The sequence below is a fragment of the Balaenoptera physalus genome (genome assembly GCF_965194825.1).
Source record: "Balaenoptera physalus genome assembly, chromosome: 2".
NCBI lineage: Eukaryota > Metazoa > Chordata > Mammalia > Artiodactyla > Balaenopteridae > Balaenoptera > Balaenoptera physalus.
Window position 1 is genome coordinate 75620435 of NC_138883.1, and position 16402 is coordinate 75636836.

The 16402-nt window shown below is 38.7% G+C and overlaps 1 protein-coding gene and 1 long non-coding RNA gene across 2 annotated transcripts in view; one reads left to right on the forward strand and one right to left on the reverse strand.

Annotated features, from left to right (window-relative positions):
* RPGRIP1 (RPGR interacting protein 1) overlaps positions 1 to 16402 on the reverse strand; it is a 227036-nt gene that overhangs the window by 25844 nt on the left and 184790 nt on the right. The gene's annotated exons all lie outside the window — the stretch shown is intronic.
* On the forward strand, positions 8198 to 15199 carry LOC309656314. Its single transcript, XR_014261290.1, has 2 exons — positions 8198 to 10043; positions 10601 to 15199. It is a non-coding gene; the product is annotated as an uncharacterized lncRNA (long non-coding RNA).

Sequence of the window (16402 nt, forward strand, 5' to 3'; positions counted from 1 at the left end):
ATGTTGTTGCAAATGGCATTATTTCATCCTTTTTATGGCTGAGTAATATTCCATTGTATATATATACCACATCTTTTTTATCTATTCATCCATCGATGGATATTTAGGTTGCTTCCATGTCTTGGCTATTGTGAATAGTGCTGCAATGAACATTGGGGTGCATGTATCTTTCTGAATTATAGTTTTGTCTGGATATGTGCCCAGGAGTAGGACTGCTGGATCATGTGGCAACTCTATTTTTAGTGTTTTGAGGAACCTCCATACTGTTTTCCATAGTGGCTGCACCAATTTCCATTCCCATCAACAGTGTAACATGGTTCCCTTTTCTCCACACCCTCTCCAGACACCTAAAGTGCTTCCTCCAGAGGTTGACATTGAAAACCTGTCACCTTAAAGAAACCTATTGCAAGGATCTCTTTTCTGCTTTGATCATTAACCAAAGGCTAACATACTTGCTCTTGGCAAAGAAATGTCCTCAGGGATAACAGGATGAAACTTCTGTGTGAGGGCTTTAGTTACCCCCAGTGTAAACTACAGACCCTGGTGCTACAGTGCTGCAGTATAACTAATGATGGCTGCAATTGTCTCTCAGAGCTTCTCTAACAAAAATCAAGCCTAACACACTTGAATCTGGGGCTGAATCACATAGGAATTACTGTATTGAAGTTTCTATGTGAGGCTTTGAAATAAACACTGTGGGAGATCAACCAAGATGGCGGAATAGAAAGACCTTGAGCTCATCTTCTCTCACGAGCACACCTAAATCACAACTATTTGCAGAACAACTATTGATGAAAAAGACCAGAACCTTCCAGAGAAGAACTTCTATAAAGCCATAAAGAAGGAACCAGAAAGAGATGGGTCGGGGGTGGGCTTGTGATATAGTCAAGTCCCATAAGCCCTGGTGGGTGACCCACAAACTGGAGAATAATTACAGTTGCAGAGGTTCTCCCAGAGGAGTGAGAGGTCTGAGACCCACATTGGGCTCCTCAGCCTGGGGGACCAGCACTGGGAAGATGAACCCCCAGAGCATTTGGCTTTGAAGGTCAGCTGGGCTTACTTTCAGGAATCCCAGGGGGCTGGAGAAAATAGAAACTTCACTCTTAAAGAGTGCACACAAAATCTCATATGCTGCAGGACCCAGAGAAGCAGCAGTAAATTGATAGGAGCTTGGATTAGTCCCACCTGCTGATCCTGAAGAATCTTTTAGAGAGACGATAGGCAACTGCAGCTCACCCTCCGGACACAGACACTGGCAGCAGCCATTTTTGGGAGCTCCTTCTACCACATGGACACTGCTGCTGGCAAGCACCACTGTGGAATCCTCCTTCTAGCGTAGTAGCCCCAGGACCCACCCCAATGCTGGCCCAACAGCCTGCAGGTGTCAGTGCTGGGATGCCTCAGGCAAAGAGACTAACTGGATGGGGACACAGCCTCACCCATCAGCAGACAGGCTGCCTTAAGACTCCATGAGCCCATAGCCACCTCTGGACATGGCCCTGCCCTCCAGGGAGCCTGCTTTAGCATCTGGACTAGCCTCACCCACCAGGGAGCAGACATCAGACACAAGAAAACCACAAACACACAGCTTGCAGACCCAGCCTACCCACCAGCAGGCCAAACCCTGACCTGGGACTGGCTGGGCCCTGGCCATGCCCACTAGCATGCCAACACAAGCTTTAGGACACCCTGGACACCCCACAAATGTGTCAGAAACTGGCTCACTCCACCAGTGATCTAACACCAGCTCTGGGACACCTGGGCCCTGCAACCAGACTCCAGGACCTGACTCTGCCTGCCAGTAAGCTGGCATTAACCCCAGGACCTGACTTCACCCACCAGTGGGTATGCAATAGCCCTGGAGTCTTATGGAGCCTGATTCTGCTCACCAATGAGCCGGCACTAGCCCTGAGGACTTCTGGGGTTCCACAGTCAGCTGCCTTGTGACCCAGTCTTGCCAACTGGTGGCCAGCAGCCTCCACATAAGGCAGGGCCTGGTAAGCAACCAGACCAGGGGACAAACAAGTTCACCAGATGGCCCACAGAGTCAGCCCGCCACAACAGAAGGACCCATGCTGCTCTCATAGGGGGAACACCTAGAGCATATAGCTTGGGTGACAAGAGGGGAATATGCTGCTGGGACACATATGACGTGTACTACAAAAGGCCACTTCTCCGAGGTCAGGAAATGTAAACAACCTAGAAGAAATATAAAAATCAAACAGCAACGTAGGCAAAATGAGGTGACAGAGGAACATGTTCCAGATAGAGGAACAAGATAAAAACCCAGAAGAAGAAGTAAGTGAAGTGGACATTGGAAATCTACATGAAAAAAAGTTCACAGTAGTGCTCATAAGATGATCAAAGAACTCAGGAGAAGGATGGATGCACAGAGTGAGAACTTAGAAGTTTTCAACAAAGAGTTAGAAAATATAAAGAACAACCCAACAGAAATGAAGACTACAGTAACTAAAATGAAAAATACACTAGAAGGATCAACAGTAGACTAAATGATACCTAGGAATCAATCAACGAGCTACAGTAGTGGAAGTCACTGATACTGAACAGAAAAAACATTGAAAAGAAATGAGGACAGTTTAAGAGACCTCTGGGACAACACCAAGCACACTAATATTCACATGATAGGGGTCCAGAAGGAAAAGAGACTGAGAAAGGGGCAGAGAACATATCTGAAGTAATAATAGCTGAAAACTTCCCTAGCCTGGGAAAGCAAACAGTCACCCAAGGCCAGAAAACAGAAAGTCCCACACAGGATGAATCTAAAGAGAAACAAACCAAGATAATAATTAAAATGAGAAAAAATTGGGCTTCCCTGGTGGCACAGTGGTTAAGAATCTGCCTGCCAATGCAGGGGACACGGGTTTGAGCCCTGGTCCGGGAAGATTCCACATGCCATGGAGCAACTAAGCCTGTGCACCACAACTACTGAGCCTGCGCTCTAGAGCCCGCGAGCCACAACTACTGAAGCCCATGTGCCTAGAGCCCATGCTCCTCAACAAGAGAAGCCACCACAGTGAGAAGCCTGTGCACTGCAACAAAGAGTAGCTGCCGCTCGCCGCAACTAGAAGAAAGCCCGTGCACAGCAACGAAGACCCAACTCAGCCAAAAATAAATAAATAAAATAAATAAATTAAAAAATAATAATAAATAAATAAATAATAAAATGAGAAAAAATTAAGATAAAGAGAGAATATAAAAACAGCAAGGGAAAAGCAACAAATAGCATACAAAGGAACTCCCATAAAGCTATCAGCTGACTTTTCAGCAGAAACTCTGTAGGCCAGAAGGGAGTGTCATGATATATTTAAAGTGACAAAAGGGAAAAAGCTACAACCAAGAATGTTCTACCCAGCAAGGCTCTCATTCAGACTTGATGGAGAGATCAAAAGCTTTACAGACAAACAAAAGCTAAAAGACTTCAGCACAACTAAACCAGCTTTACAAGAAATGTTAAACAAAACTTCTCTAAGCAAAAAAGAAAAGCCACAACTACAAACATGAAAATTATGAAATGAAAAATCTCATCCATCAGTCAAGGCAAACATACAGTAAAGGTAGGAAATCATCCATGCACAAAACCAGTAGGAAGGTTAAAAGACAAAAGTAGTAAAATCATATATATATCCATAATAAGCAGTTAAGGGATACACAAAATGATTAGATGTAAAACATTATATCAAAAACAGTAATCATAAGAGGAGGAGAGAACAAATGCAGAATTGTTAAAATGCATTTGAAATTAAGAGATCAGCAACTTAAAACAATCATATATATATATGTATATATATAGCTATACAAAAACCTTATGGTAACCACAAACCAAAAACCTATAATAAATACAAGCACAAACAAGAGAAAGGATCCAAACATAACACTAAATACATTCATTCAATCACAAGAGAACAAAAGAAGAAAGAAAAAAAGACCTACAAAAACAACCCCAAAACAATGAACAAAATAGCAATAAGTACTTATCAATACTTACTTAAAAAGTAAATGGACTATATGCTCTAATCAAAAGACACAGAGTGTCTGGGACTTCCCTGGTGGTCCAGTGGTTAAGACTCCGTGCTCCCAATGCAGGGGGCGTGGGTTCGATCCCTGGTCAGGGAACTAGATCCCACATGCTACAACTAAGAGCCCACACGCCGCAACTAAAGATCCTACATGCTGCAATGAAGATCCTGCGTGTTGCAACTAAGACTCAGAGCAGCCAAATAAATAAAAGAAATAAATACATATTAAAAAAGAAAAGACATAGAATGGCTGAATGGATACAAAAACAAAACACATATATATGTTGCCAACAAGAGACTCACTTCAGATCTAAGGACACACACAGACTGAAAGTGAGGGGATGGAAAAAGGTATACCCTGCAAATGGAAATCAAAAGAAAACTTGAATAACAATACTTATATCAAACAAAATAGACTTGAAAATAAAGACTGTTACAAGAGACAAAAAAAAGACACTACATAATGATGAAGGGATCAATCCAAGAAGATATAAAAATTGTAAATATATATGCACCCAACACAAAAGCATCTAAATATATAAGGGGAATAACAGTCATAAAAGAAGAAATCGACAGTAACACAATAATAGTAGGAGACTTTAAAACCCAATTACAGGAGTAGAAGGACGTGCTCTCACTCCCTCTTGCAAGAACACCAGAATCACAACTAGCTGCTGGACAATCATCGACAGGAAGACACTGGAACTCACCAAAAAAGATACCCCACATCCAAAGACAAAGGAGAAGCCACAATGAGACGGTAGGAGGGGTACAATTAGAGTAAAATCAAATCCCATAACTGGTGGGTGGGTGACTCACAGACTGGTGAACACTTATACCACAGAAGTCCACCCACTGGAGTGAAGGTTCTGAGCCCCACGTCAGGCTTCCCAACCTGGGGGTCTGGCAACGGGAGGAGGAATTCACAGAGAATCAGACTTTGAAGCCTAGTGGGAATTGATTGCAGGACTTTGACAGGACTGGGGGAAACAGAGACCCCACTCTTGGAGGGTGCACACAAAATAGTGTGCACACTGGGACCCAGGGGAAGGAGCAGTGACCCCGGGGGAGACTGAACCAGACCTACCTGCTAGTGTTGGAAGGTCTCCTGCAGAGGTGGGGGGGTGGCTCTGTTTCACCGTGGGGACAAGGACACTGGCAGCACAAACAAACAGAGATGAACAATACAATAACTGAAATGAAAACTACACGAGAAGGAATCAATAGCAGAATAACTGAGGCAGAAGAACGGATAAGTGACCTGGAAGACAGAATGGTGGAATTCACTGCTGCAGAACAGAACAAAGAAAAAAGAATGAAAAGAAATGAAGACAGCCTAAGAGACCTCTGGGACAACATTAAACACAACAACATTCGCATTATAGGGGTCCCAGAAGGAGAAGAGAGAGAGAAAGAACCAGAGAAAATATTTGAAGAGATTATAGTCGAAAACTTCCCTAACATGGGAAAGGAAATAGCCACCCAAGTCCAGGAAGCACAGCGAGTCCCATACAGGATAAACCCAAGGAGAAACACGCCGAGACACACAGTAATCAAATTGGCAAAAATTAAAGACAAAGAAAAATTATTGAAAGCAGCAAGGGAAAAACAACAAATAACATACAAGGGAACTCCCATAAGGTTAACAGCTGATTTCTCAGCAGAAACTCTACAAGCCAGAAGGGAGTGGCATGATATACTTAAAGTGATGAAAGGGAAGAACCTACAACCAAGATTACTCTACCCGGCAAGGATCTCATTCAGATTTGATGGAGAAATCAAAAGCTTTACAGACAAGCAAAAGCTAAGAGAATTCAGCACCACCAAACCAGCTCTACAACAAATACTAAAGGAACTGCTCTAAGTGGGAAACACAAGAGAAGAAAAGGACCTACAAAAACAAACCTAAAACAATTAAGAAAATGGTCATAGGAACATACATATCGATAATTATCTTAAACGTGAATGGATTAAATGCTCCAACCAAAAGACACAGGCTTGCTGAATGGATACAAAAACAAGACCCATATATATGCTGTCTACAAGAGACCCACTTCAGACCTAGGGACACATACAGACTGAAAGTGAGGGGATGGAAAAAGATATTCCATGCAAATGGAAATCAAAAGAAAGCTGGAGTAGCTATACTCATATCAGATAAAATAGACTTTAAAATAAAGAATGTTACAAGAGACAAGAAAGAACACTACATAATGATCAAGGGATCAATCCAAGAAGAAGATGTAACAATTATAAATATATATGCACCCAACATAGGAGCACCTCAATACATAAGGCAACTGCTAACAGCTCTAAAAGAGGAAATCGACAGTAACACGATAATAGTGGGGAACTTTAACACCTCACTTACACCAATGGACAGATCATCCAAAATAAAAATAAATAAGGAAACAGAAGCTTTAAATGACACAATAGACCAGAGAGATTTAATTGACATTTATAGGACATTCCATCCAAAAACAGCAGGTTACACTTTCTTCTCAAGTGCGCATGGAACGTTCTCCAGGATAGATCACATCTTGGGTCACAAATCAAGCCTCAGTAAATTTAAGAAAATTGAAATCATATCAAGCATCTTTTCTGACCACAACGCTATGAGATTAGAAATCAATTACAGGGAAAAAAACGTAAAAAACACAAACACATGGAGGCTAAACAATGCGTTACTAAATAACCAAGAGATCACTGAAGAAATCAAAGAGGAAATAAAAAAATACCTAGAGACAAAAGACAATGAAAACACGACGATCCAAAACCTATGGGATGCAGCAAAAGCAGTTCTAAGAGGGAAGTTTATAGTTATACAAACCTACCTAAAGAAACAAGAAAGTCTCAAGTAAACAATCTAACCTTACACCTAAAGGAACTAGAGGAAGAAGAACAATCAAAACCCAAAGTTAGCAGAAGGAAAGAAATCATAAAAATCAGGGCGGAAATAAATGAAACAGAAACAAAGAAAACAATAGCAAAGATCAATAAAACTAAAAGCTGGTTCTTTGAGAAGATAAACAAAATTGATAAGCCATTAGCCAGACTCATCAAGAAAAAGAGGGAGAGGACTCAAATCAATAAAATTAGAAATGAAAAAGGAGAAGTTACAACAGACACCACAGAAATACAAAGCATCCTAAGAGACTACTACCAGCAACTCTATGCCAATAAAATGGACAACCTGGACGAAATGGACAAATTCTTAGAAAGGTATAACCTGCCAAGACTGAACCAGGAAGAAACAGAAAATATGAACAGACCAATCACAAGTAATGAAATTGAAACTGTGATTAAAAATCTTCCAACAAACAAAAATCCAGGACCAGATGGCTTCACAGGTGAATTCTATCAAACATTTAGAGAAGAGCTAACACCCATCCTTCTCAAACTCTTCTAAAAAATTGCAGAGGAAGGAACACTCCCAAACTCATTCTATGAGGCCACCATCACCCTGATACCAAAACCAGACAAAGACACTACAAAAAAAGAAAATTACAGGCCAATATCACTGATGAACATAGATGCAAAAATCCTCAACAAAATACTAGCAAACAGAATCCAACAACACATTAAACGGATCATACACCACGATCAAGTGGGATTTATCCCAGGGATGTAAGGATTCTTCAATATCCGCAAATCAATCAATGTGATACACCATATTAACAAATTGAAGAATAAAAACCATATGATCATCTCAATAGATGCAGAAAAAGCTTTTGACAAAATTCAACACCCATTTATGATAAAAACTCTCCAGAAGGGCTTCCCTGGTGGCGCAGTGGTTGATAATCTGCCTGCCAATGCAGGGGACACGGGTTCGAGCCCTGGTCTGGGAGGATCCCACATGCCGCGGAGCAACTAGGGCCGTGAGCCACAATTGCTGAGCCTGCGCGTCTGGAGCCTGTGCTCCACAACAAGAGAGGCCGCGGTAGTGAGAGGCCCGCGTACCGCAATGAAGAGTGGCCCTCACTTGCCGCAACTGGAGAAAGCCCTCGCACAGAAACGAAGACCTAACACAGCAATAAATAAATAATTAATTAATTAATTAAAAAATATATTTATAAAAAAAAAAAAACTCTCCAGAAACTAGGCATAGAGGGAACCTACCTCAACATAATAAAGTCCATATACGACAAACCAACAGCAAACATCATTCTCAATGGTGAAAAACTGGAAGCATTTCCTCTAAGATCAGGAACGAGACAAGGATGTCCACTCTCACCACTATTATTCAATATAGTTTTGGAAGTCCTAGCCACAGCAATCAGAGAAGAAAAAGAAATAAAAGGAATACAAATTGGAAAAGAAGTAAAACTGTCACTGTTTGCAGATGACATGATACAATACATAGAGAATCCTAAAGATGCCACCAGAAAACTACTAGAGCTAACCAATGAATTTGGTAAAGTTGCAGGATACAAAATTAATGCACAGAAATCTCTTGCATTCCTATACACTAATGATGAAAAATCTGAAAGAGAAATTATGGAAACACTCCCATTTACCATTGCAACAAAAAGAATAAAATACCTAGGAATAAACCTACCTAGGGAAACAAAAGACCTGTATGCAGAAAACTATAAGACACTGATGAAAGAAATTAAAGATGATACCAACAGATGAAGAGATATACCATATTCTTGGATTGGAAGAATCAATATTTTGAAAATGACTATACTACCCAAAGCAATCTACAGATTCAATGCAATCCCTATCAAATTACCAATGGCATTTTTTACAGAACTAGAACAAATCATCTTAAAATTTGTATGGAGACACAAAAGACCCCAAATAGCCAAAGCAGTCTTGAGGGAGAAAAACGGAGCTGGAGGAATCATACTCCCTGACTTCAGACTATACTACAAAGCTACAGTAATCAAGACAATATGGTACTGGCACAAAAACAGAAACATAGATCAATGGAACAAGATAGAAAGCCCAGAGATAAACCCACACACCTACGGTCAACTAATCTATGACAAAGGAGGCAAAGATATACAATGGAGAAAAGACAGTCTCTTCAGTAAGTGGTGCTGGGAAAACTGGACAGCTACATGTAAAAGAATGAAATTAGAATACTCCCTAACACCATACACAAAAATAAACTCAAAATGGATTAGAGACCTAAATGTAAGACCGGACACTATAAAACTCTTAGAGGAAAACATAGGAAGAACATTCTTTGACATAAATCACAGCAAGATCCTTTTTGATCCACCTTCTAGAGTAATGGAAATAAAAACAAAAATAAACAAATGGGACCTAATGAAACTTCAAAGCTTTTGCACAGCAAAGGAAACCATATACAAGACGAAAAGACAACCCTCAGAATGGGAGAAAATATTTGCAAACAAATCAACGGACAAAGGATTAATCTCCAAAATATATAAACAGCTCATTCAGCTCAATATTAAAGAAAGAAACAACCCAATCCAAAAATGGGCAGATGACCTAAATAGACATTTCTCCAAAGAAGACATACAGATGGCCAAGAAGCACATGAAAAGATGCTCAACATCACTAATTATTAGAGAAATGCAAATCAAAACTACAATGAGGTATCACCTCACTCCTGTTAGAATGGGCATCATCAGAAAATCTACAAACAACAAATGCTGGAGAGGGTGTGGAGAAAAGGGAACCCTCTTGCACTGTTGGTGGGAATGTAAATTGATACAGCCACTATGGAGAACAGTATGGAGGTTCCTTAAAAAACTAAAAATAGATTTACCATATGATCCAGCAATCCCACTACTGGGCATATACCCAGAGAAAACCATAATTCAAAAAGACACATGCACCCCAATGTTCATTGCAGCACTATTTACAATAGCCAGGTCATGGAAGCAACCTAAATGCCCATCGACAGATGAATGGATAAAGAAGATGTGGTACATATATACAATGGAATATTACTCAGCCATAAAAAGGAACGAAATTGAGTCATTTGTTGAGACGTGGATGGATCTAGAGACTGTCATACAGAGTGAAGTAAGTCAGAAAGAGAAAAACATATATCATATATTAATGCATGTATGTGGAACCTAGAAAAATGGTACAGATGAGCCAGTTTGCAGGGCAGAAGTTGAGACACAGATGTAGAGAATGGACATATGGACACCAAGGGGGGAAAACTGTGGTGAGGTGGGGATGGTGGTGTGCTGAATTGGGCGATTGGGATTGACATGTATACACTGATGTGTATAAAATTGATGCCTAATAAGAGTCTGCAGTATAAAAAAGCAAACAAAACAACTAATACTAAACTTTCATTGGGTTATTTGTATGGAAATATGTTAATATAAATGTTTCAGACATTACATGAAATTTCTAAAAATCTTATATTTGTATTTGTATGGAAATATGTATGGAAATATGTTAATATAAATGTTTCAGACATTACATGAAATTTCTAAAAAAAAAAAAAAAAAAAAGAAGTTGTGGTACATATATACAATGGAATATTACTCAGCCATAAAAAGGAACGAGACTGAGTCATTTGTTGAGACGTGGATGGATCTAGAGACTGTCATACAGAGTGAAGTAAGTCAGAAAGACAAAAACAAATATTGTATATTAACGCATGTATGTGGAACCTAGAAAAATGGTACAGATGAGCCGGTTTGCAGGGCAGAAGTTGAGACACAGATGTAGAGAACAGATATATGGACACCAAGGGGGGAAAACTGTGGTGGGGTGGGGATGGTGGTGTACTGAATTGGGCAATTGGGATTGATATGTATACACTGATGTGTATAAAACTGATGACTAATAAGAACCTGTAGTATAAAAAAACAAACAAAACAAAACAAAAACCCAGTTACAAAAAAAAAAACCCAATTATATCAATATACAGATCATCCAGACAGAAAATCAGTAAGTAAACAGAGGCCTTAAATAACACATTAGACAAAATGAACTTAACTTATATAGAGAGCATTCCGTCTGAAAGGAGCAGAATACACATTCTTTTCAAGTGCACGTGGAACATTCTCCAGGATAGATCACATACTAGGTCACAAAACAAGCCTTGGTAAATTTAAGAAAATTGAAATCATATCAAGCATCCTTTCTGACCACAATGCTACAAGATTAGAAATCAACTAAAAGAGAAAAACCACAAAACAAAACAAAACAAAACAAAACACGTGGTGACTAAACAATATGCTACTAAACAACCAATGGATTACTGAAGAAATCAAAGAGGAAATCAAAAGTACCTAGAGACAAATGAAAATGAAAACATGATCCAAAACATATGGGATGCAGCAAAAGCAGTTCTAAGAGGGAAGTTTATAGTGATACAACCTTATCTCAGGAAACAAGAAAAATCTCAAATAAACAACATAACCTTGCGTCTAAGGGAACTAGAAAAGAACAAACAAAACCCAAATTAGTAGAAGGAAAGAAATCATACAGATCAGAGCAGAAATAAATGAAATAGAGACTAAAAAAAATAGAAAAGATCAATGAAAGTAACAGCTGGTTCTTTAAAAATATAAACAAAATTGATAAAACTTAACCAGACCCTAGAGACATAGATGCAGAGAACAAACATATGGGAGGAAGCGGGGATGTGGTGGGGTTGGATGAACTGGGAGATTGGGATTGACATACATACACTAATATGTATAAAACAGATAACTAATAAGAACCTGCTGTATAAAAAATAAATAAATAAAATAAAATTCAAAACAAACAAACAAAAAACTTTAGCCAGACTCCAAAAGAAAAAAAGAGAGATGGCAAAAATAAATAAAATCAGAAATTAAAAAGAAGTTACAATGGACACACAGAAATACAAAGCATCATAAGAGACTACTACGAACTATATGTGAATAAAATGGACAACCTAGAAGAAATGGACAAATTCTTAGAAAGGTACTATCTCCCAAGACTTAACCAGGAAGAAATAGAAAATAGAAACAGGCCAATTATGAGTAATGAAGTTGAATCAGTAATTGAAAAATTCTTAACTAACAAACACTTAGAGAAGAGTTAACACCTATCACTCTCAAACTATTCCAAAAAAAACTGAAGAGAAAGGAACAATTCTGAACTCATTCTACAAGGCAAATGTCACCCTCATACCAAAACCAGACAAAGATATTATACAAAAAAGAAAATCGTAGGCCAATATCACTGATGAACACGAATGCAAAATCCTCAACAAAATTTTAGCAAACCAAATGCAACAATACATTAAAAGGATCATACATCATGACTGAGTGGAATTTACCCCAGAGATGCAACGATTTTTCAATATGCGCAAATGAATCAATGTGGTATACCACATTGACAAACTGAAGAATAAAAACCATGTGATCATCTCAATAGATGCAGAAAAAGCTTTTGACAAAATTCTAAATTCATTTATGATAAAAAATCCTCCAGAAAGTGGGCATTGAGGGAACCTACCTCAACATAATAAAGGCCATACAGCTAATAACATACTCAATGGTGAAAAGCTGAAAGCATTTTCTCTAAGATCAGGAGCAAGACAAGGATGCCAACTCTCGCCACTTTTATTCAACATTGTATTGGAAGTACTAGCCATAGCAATCACACAAGAAAAAGAAATAAATGGAATCCAAATTGGAAAGGAAGAAGTAAAACAGTCACTGTTTGCATATGACATGATATTAACACTATACACAGGAAATCCTAAAGATACCACCAGAAAGCTACTAGCACTCATCAATGAATTCAGTAAAGTTTCAGGATACAAAATTAATACAAGAAATCTGTTGCATTTCTATACACTAACAATGAAAGATCAGAAAGAGAAATTAAGGAAACAATATCTTTTACTATGACATCCAAAAGAATAAAATACCTAGGAATAAACCTACCTAAGGAGGAAAAAGACCTGTACTCTGAAAACTATGAGACACTGATGAAAGAAACTGAAGATGACACAAACAGATGGAAAGATTTACCATGTTCTTGGATTGGAAGAATCAATATTGTTAAAATGATTATGCTACCCAAGGCAATCTACAGATTCAATTCAATTCCTATCAAATTACCAATGGCATTTTTCACAGAACTAGAACAAAATAAATTAAAGTTTGTATGGAAACGCAAAAGACCCCCAAATAGTGAAAGCAATCCTGAGAAAGAAAAACTGAGCTGGACAAATCATGCTCCCTGGCTTCAAACTATACTACAAAGCTACAGTAATGAAAACAGTATGGTACTGGCACAGAAACAAAAATAGAGATCAATGGAACAGGACAGAAAGCCCAGAAATAAACCCATGCACTTATGGTCAATTAATCTATGACAAAGGAGGTAAGAATATACAATGGAGGAAAGACAGTCTCTTTGATAAATGGTGCTGGGAAAACTGGACAGCTACATGTAAATGAATGAAATTAGAACATTCTCTAACACCATACACAAAAATAAACTCAAAATGGGTTAAAGACCTAAATGTAAGACCGGATACTATAAAACTCCTAAAGGAAAACATAGGCAGGACGTCCTAACATGAATCACAGCAATATCTTTTTGGATGCACCTCCAACAGTAATGGAAATAAAAACAAAAATAAACAAATGGGACCTAATTAAACTTAAAAGCTTTTGCACAACAAAGGAAACCATAAAGAAAATGAAAAAACAACCTACAGAATGGGAAAAAATATTTGCCAACAATGCAACCAACAAGGGATTAGTCTCCAAAACTTACATACAACACATTTGGCTCAGTATCAAAAAAACAAGCAGCCCAATCAAAAAATGGGCAGAAGACCTACATAGACATTTCTCCAAAGAAGATATACAGATGGCCAACAGGCACATGAAAAGATGCTCAACATCACTAATTATTAGACAAACACAAACCAAAACTATAATGAGATATCACCTCACAACAGTCAGAATGGCCATCATCAAAAAATCTACAAACAATAAATGCTGGAGAGGGTGTAGAGAAAAGGGAACCCTCCTACACTGTTGGTGGGAATATAAATTGGTACAGCTACTATGGAGAACAGTATGGAGGTTCCTTAAGAAACTAAAAAATAGAGCTACCATATGATCCAGCAATCCCACTCCTGGGCATATATCTGGAGAAAAACATGGTTCAAAAGGATATATGCACCTCAATGTTCATGGCAGTGCTGTTTACAATAGCCAACACATGGAAACAACCTAAATGTCCATCAACAGATGAATGGATAAAGAAGGTGTGGTAAATATATACAATGGAATATTACTCAGCCATAAAAAAGAATGAAATAATGCCATGTGCAGCAACATGGATGGATCTGGAAATTATCATACTAAGTGAAGTAAGACAGACAGAGAAAGACAAATATCATATGATATCGCTTATTTGTGGAATCTAAAAAAAAAATGAAACAAGTGAATTTATTTACAAAACAGAAGCAGACTCACAGACTTAAAGAACAAACTTATGGTTACCAGTGGGGAAGTGTAGGGGGGAGGGATAGACTGGAAGTTTGGGATTGACATGTACACAGTGCTATATTTAAAATAGATAACCAACAGGGACCTACCATATAGCACAGGGAATGCAGCTCAATATTCTGTAATAACCCAAAAGGGAAAAGAATCTGAAAAAGGAATAGATACATGTATATGCATAACTGAATCACTTTGTTGTACACCTGAAACTAACACAACATTGTTAATCAACTATGCTCCAATATATTGATAAAATAAAAATTAAAAAAATAGTTATTACAAAATAATGGCTATATTTCTCTGTGCCGTACAATATATCCTTGTTGCTTATTTATTTTATACATAGTAGTGTCTCTTAACTTCAACTTAAAAACCTAGCTTTAATATCAAAAATTGGAATAAATGTACTTCAATAGAGGAATAGAACATGTTTAAATTAAACAATATACAAACAGTAATAATAACTTTATAGACATGTAAAAAAGTCTATAATAAAAGAAAGAGAAAAAAAGAATGGATATATGTGTATGTATAACTGAATCACTTTGCTGTACACCTGAAACTAACACAACATTGTAAATCAACTATATCCCAATATAAAATAAAAGTTAAATTTAAAAAAGAAACAGAAAAAAAAAAGAATAAAACACATAGGAATAAACCTACCTAAGGAGATAAAAGACCTGTACTTGGAAAACTATAAGAAACCAGTGAGGGCTTCCCTGGTGGCGCAGTGGTTGAGAATCTGCCTGCCAATGCAGGGGATACGGGTTCGAGCCCTGGTCTGGGAAGATCCCACATGCCCTGGAGCAACAAAGCCCGTGTGCCACAACTACTGAGCCCGCGTGCCTAGAGCCTGTGCTCCAAAACAAAGAGAAGCCACTGCAATGAGAAGCCTGCACACACAACAAAAAGTAGCCCCCACTTGACACAACTAGAGAAAGCCCATGTGCAGCAATGGAGACCCAACGCAGCCAAAAAAAAAGAAAAAAAAAACCTACATGGAAGACCAAAAGCATAAAACTCTCAGAGGAAAACAGGCAGAACACTCTTTAACATAAATCATAGCAATAATTTTTTATATCTGTCTCCTAAAGCAAAGGAAATAAAATAAAAAGTAAACAAATGGGACCTAATTAAACTTAAAAGCTTTTGCACAGCAAGGGAAACCATTGACAAAATGAAAAAACCTGCTGAATAAGACAATATATTTGCAAATGGCATGACCAATAAGAGGTTTATATCCACAACATATAAACAGCTAATACAACTCAACGTAAAAAAAAAATCCAATTTAAAAATGTGCAGGGACCTCCGTGGTTAAGAATCCACCTGCCAATGCAGGGGACACAGGTTCAAGCCCTGGTCTGGGAAGATCCCACATGGTCTGGAGTAACTGAGCCTATGCGCCACAACTACTGAGTCTGCAATCTGCAGGCCGCGCGCCACAACTACTAAGCCTGCGCACCACAACTATTGAAGCTTGTGTGCCCTAGAGCCCATGCACCGCAACTACGGAGCTCCCGTACTGCAACTACTGAAGCCCACGCATTCTAGGGCCTGCATGTTGCAACTACTGAGCCCCTGTGCTGCAACTACTGAAGCTTGTGCACCTAGAGCCCATGCTCCACAACACGGGAAGCCACTGCAATGAGAAGCCTGTGCACAGCAAGGAAGAGTAGCCCCCGCCTGCTGCAACTAGAGGGAGACCACGTGCAGCAACAAAGACCCAACGCAGCCAAAAAAAAAAAAAAAAAGTGCAGAAGAAGTGAATAGACACTTTTCCAAAGAGGAAATGCAGATGGCCAACACATGAAAATATTTTCAACATTGTTAACCATCAGGGAAATGCAAATCAAAGCCACAACGAGATATCACCTCACACCAGTTAGAATGGCTATCATCAAAAAGAACACA